At 38.9% G+C, this 5,129-nt stretch overlaps 1 protein-coding gene across 6 annotated transcripts in view; it reads right to left on the bottom strand.

The window, feature by feature from the left end:
* Nucleotides 1-5,129, bottom strand: part of RAPGEF2 (Rap guanine nucleotide exchange factor 2) — a 291,756-nt gene that overhangs the window by 230,087 nt on the left and 56,540 nt on the right. The gene's annotated exons all lie outside the window — the stretch shown is intronic.

Raw genomic sequence — 5,129 nt, 5'->3', positions numbered from 1 at the left:
CACATATCCTTTTGAAACAACCAATCGCTGTAATTTTGAAGACTGAAAAAAACAGTATCACTGATATTTAATTTGGCATCACATACACATAAATAATTTTTCAGTGGTCCAACTTGATTCTGAAATATTCTATACACATTCGGGCAACACATTTTTCCCAAGAGAATAATGACATCCGGGCATAAGTGCCAAACAGTGGAGTCTGAGTTTGTTTATTCTTGTTTATAAAATAAAAGGAGAACACAGAAAAATAAAAACAGCTACCTGACCCTGGACAAAGTTTGAAAAAGATACTGCAAATGGGCACTGCAAATGACAGAGGCGGCACTGGATAACAATTCAGAGGAAATAGTTTGGCAACAGAACCTAGTTGAAATCCTGATTTTGCTATGTATTGTTGTGAGACTCTGGAAAAGCCACTTAACATCACCAAACTTAAATTTCACCACATATAAATTAAGGATAATACCTACACTTTACGGTGTTCTGAAGACCAAATACATAAAGGTATATAAAATACCTAACCACTGGCCATTACACAGCTATTGTTACTATTTCAAATGTAAGGAAAAAGGAGATTAGCCAGACGCCAAAATAAGCCAACTAAATCTGAAACTTGAGTTAGGGCTTCTATCAAGGGTGGCAAACAACAATTTCTACTTCCTTCAAGTTCCAGTGTCTAAGTTAGCAAACACACTGGTAAAACGTCATCCTTCTCAGTAAGATTTGATTAATACTGCATGAATTGAGTAAATTTACAAGACTTAGTTTTATGTGCTTTGCTGAGTAAGTGACTACAGTCATCACAGAATTTTTTTTTTTTTTTTGCAACCACCAAGGATTGCTTTTGGTAATTACTCACTTCTCTTTCCACACAGAGAACATTTGCACGAAATGTTCAATTAGAAACTTGTAAATGGCAGGCGTTAGCTGCTTAACAGAGAAAAAAATTAGACAGGGAACTGTTTAATGACCTCTGATAACCTTATGTGTGCTCTCAAGAAAGATGGCCCCAGAGAAGACTAAGATTAATTAACTAGATAATCTTTAAGTTTTTCTAGACTCAGCACACAAAAAGGAGATCCCAAGGAAAGGAATATGCCTTCCTTTGCTTTTTTGTTCAAATACAGCCCGTGTCTATATTGACACTTTCCCACTACGGAGAACAATGAAAGCTAAAACACCACTGAGCTTCAGTTCCAGAACTTACTATGCTGGGTGTGGGTTGAAGCTGGAGGAGAACAAGCAGGAATTTTGCCTCTTCTTACTTTAGGCAAAAATGCAGGACAGACACTCTTAAAAATAAAAAAAATTAAAAATTATTAAAACCTTCTAGTTAATATTTATCTTCTTTAAGAAAAAAATATTATAACTTCTGGGCTCGGCACCTGTGGCTCAAATGGCTAAGGCACCAGCTACATACACCTGAACTGGCAGGTTCGAATCCAACCCGGACCCGCCAAACAACAATGACGGCTGCAACCAAAAAATAGCCAGGCGTTGTGGTGGGCGCCTGTGGTCCCAGCTACTTGGGAGGCGGAGGCAGGAGACTCGCTTGAGCCCAGGAGTTGGAGGTTGCTGTGAGCTGTGATGCCACAGCACTCTACCCAGGGGGACAGCTTGAGGCTCTGTCTCACAAAAAAAAAAACTTCTGATATAACCCTGAAATGCTAAATTTAAAAGGTCTTTTTATGCAACCCAATTGAGGGAAATGAACTCTTTAAATTTTAGGACCGCAGGAACGTTTGCCGGCATCACTCCCGACATCCAGGATGCTGTGCTGCTGCCGCTGCCGGTCTCGGTCCACATCCCGACCCTACCAAACCCCAACTTCCCTACCCCAATCTTCCGGCCACCGAAATTACAAGAGGAAAGGAAAGGAGGCAGAATCCCCTCCATTGCTCAAGGGATTCTCCTTTCTTAGACAATGGAACTCCAGCCGCAGAGAAACGGTAGTACTCTCTAAAATTCCAAATGAGACAGCAGATGTCATAGAGGACAAGGAAAACCACAGCAATAGACTGATTAAAGTTGTTGTCTTGTACGGCTTCCCCTCCACCCCCAAGAACAGACTTGGTGAAGAATTCCTTCTCACTAACTTATTTATAGGCACAAGTGCAACAAACTTCTGGTCTTATAAAACACTTTCTTTTAAAAAGCCATTCGTTTATCTTGACTAACAGATATAGTCAAGTCTAAGGCATGACTCTGAAACCCTAGAAACCACTTTAAAAGATGACAGGCTTATGATTCTCAAACTGGAAGGAATACAATAAGCACATAATTTAGAAGCATCCTTACTGCTAATCACACAGCAGTTTCACTCAGGCTCACTCAGTTATCACCACCGGAGATCCTTCCAACAAAAGGCAAAGCCGTGGTCCCAACCTTGTGGTTAACGGAGTCTGCATATGCTTACTGACATTTACAGATCTTGCGGCGCCTTGTGAAGAAAGTACAGTTGGGCTGTATTTTTTCTTCACCTTGAATGGGCAGTGAAAGAAACCTGACCAGCCAAATACACTGACAACCCAGTGAACTAGCTAAATGCTGAGGGAGAGAAAATGGTTCCTAAACTAGGCACTGGAGTCTCTGAACTTTTTAAAGAATACATATCCCTGAGCCCCTCCCCTCTTTAGCTTTACTAAATCCTTAACTCAAGAGAACTAGGAATCTATATTTTTCACAAGCAGAATCCACTCACCTCCCCCTCCAAGTAATTCTTCAATCAAGTGACTTTGAGAACCACAGAAATAAGGGAACAACTGAAGGAATCGTTGGATTTCATCATGTGCAATTGGGTTCCTTTTCACAAGTACCTAACCACCATGACGCTAACATCATGAATGCATTGCATGGTACTGTGATACTCAAATCTTAACTTTTCAGCAAAGACACAAAAATCATGGGTTTTGTGAACAGTAGATTAGCTTTAGAGCTATCATAAAGCAACATAACCAACAAAGGATGCCACAAACCAGTAAAGTAAAAATGTTAACACAGGGCATCTTAATGACGACAGCCAGCTCCTATTTGAATTTTTGTAATAAATGTATATGGGTATTTGTTACTCTTTTTAGGAAAACAGATAAAGGGTATGTAGAGGCATGTTCATAGCACCCTGACTTAGGAATGTGAAAGCCTAAATTCAAATTTCAGCTTTCCTACAAAGGAAAAGCTGAGTCTCATTTCTAAAATAGAATAATAATAGTTTTATAGTTTTACCATTAAAATTCAATGAGAAATAGTACATTAATAAAAGTACTAACGTGAGCACATACCTTGTACTACATACTATTTTAAGCTATTCTAGTCATCAAAAATTCATATCAAATTTAATTTTTCATTTGTAAATTCTTATTTCTGATGCTAAAATGCAGCTACCACCTAAATTCAATTAATGGGTTCAACAGTGTCAAAATCATAAAAGCCACCAGTTTGGTATGGTCTTGCATCCCCTGTTACACAGATGAAATGAGTTCAGATTAAGTAACTTGCCTAAGATCACACAGCCTTTAAATGAAAGAGGTAATTTAGGATTCTTAACTAACCACCATGATAAACTAAATTTTTCCACCATAAAATATTCAGAATAAATTTTAGTACTTTCCGCCCAATCTTGGCTAATTCAGGATCTTAGGTGGTAAAAACAGATCTCAAGCTTCTAGTTACGTTTTTTCACATATTCCTCTCCCAGCATATTAAATGGAATTGTTTCTTTTATCCACCCCATCTGGTTGTTCAAGGATATCCTTGGGTGTCTTGCCAAAGCACAATTTTGAAAATTCTATGTAAGCCCAATTTTCAAGCTTAGAGTTCTTTCTGCCTGTGTTACCTATCCTTTATTATTAATAATCATAAATTACATTAATAATATATATAAAATCCACCAATTCAGCTGGACTTAGTATTCCATTACCTTTATCCATAGAGCAGTGGTAAACTAAGGGTAAGCAGTATCAGTACACCCACTCCTGCACTTTTAATAATGCTTCAAAAGACAACAACACACAACAGGTAGCTTTTACGGGTTGGACACTACTGAATTCAATAACCGAATTTGAATGATAGCTGCACTTTAGGACAGAATCTTTATAGAAATTAGGTAGAGCTAGGAAGGAGAAAACATAAACAAAAAAATCAACTTGGAGATATAAATGCTTGCTTGAGGAATGTGAGTCTTTATATTTAATTAAGGATACTTTCCTCAAAGGTTTCAGAAAGCAAGGAAGTTAAGAACTATTTTCAGAGTAATTATTTAGCTCACCTATACTTTATAACAATAAACACTGACAAATGGAAGTATATTTTTTTCAAGGTCACATATTGTTCTTTGTAGTCATCCCTCCATATCCCCCAGAAGATTAGTTTCAGGACTCCCAGGGACGGAAAATCTTTGAATGCTCAAGTCACAAATATAAAATGGTGTATTGTCTGCATGTAACCTTCTCACATCCTACTTATACACTTTCGCTCTAAATTACTTATACCTAATACAATTAATAAATGCCCTGTGAATAGCACCTGTACCTTTTACTTGTACTATTTATAGCTTTACTGTTGTTTTTGTTTTCGTTTTTTTATTTTTTGTTGTTGTTGTTGTTGTTGCAGTTGTTTTTAGCTGGCTGGGGCCAGGTTTGAACCCACCACCCTCAGTGTATGGGACCAGCACCCTGCTCCCTGAGCCACAGGCACCGTCCCTGTTGTGGTTTTTTTAAAAACATATTTTCCACTTACTGTTAGGTGAACCCATGGAGGCGGCACCCAGAGATACTGAGAGCAACTGTACTTTTAAAAATGGGTCCACCCTGAAGAATAAAGATGTATTTACTAAATGGCACAGGTCTGCCAACAGACAAAATAGTACTATTTTATTCCTTGAGAAAGAATCAAAAGACATACTTAAAAATTGTCATGTCGGCTCAGCGCCTGTGGCTCAAGCAGCTAAGGTGCCAGCCACATACACCTAAGGTGGCGGGTTTGAATCCCCAGCCCAGGCCCGCCAAACAACAATGATGGCTGCAACCAAAACATGGCCAGGCGTTGTGGTGGGCACCTGTAGTCCCAGCTACTTGGGAGGCTGAGGCAGGAGACTCACTTGAGCCCAGGAGTTGGAGGTTGCTGTGAGC

Source organism: Otolemur garnettii, unplaced genomic scaffold (genome assembly GCF_000181295.1).
Source record: "Otolemur garnettii isolate 467f Iridium unplaced genomic scaffold, OtoGar3 scaffold00085, whole genome shotgun sequence".
Lineage (NCBI taxonomy): Eukaryota > Metazoa > Chordata > Mammalia > Primates > Galagidae > Otolemur > Otolemur garnettii.
This window is presented reverse-complemented; position numbering and strand designations above follow the sequence as displayed.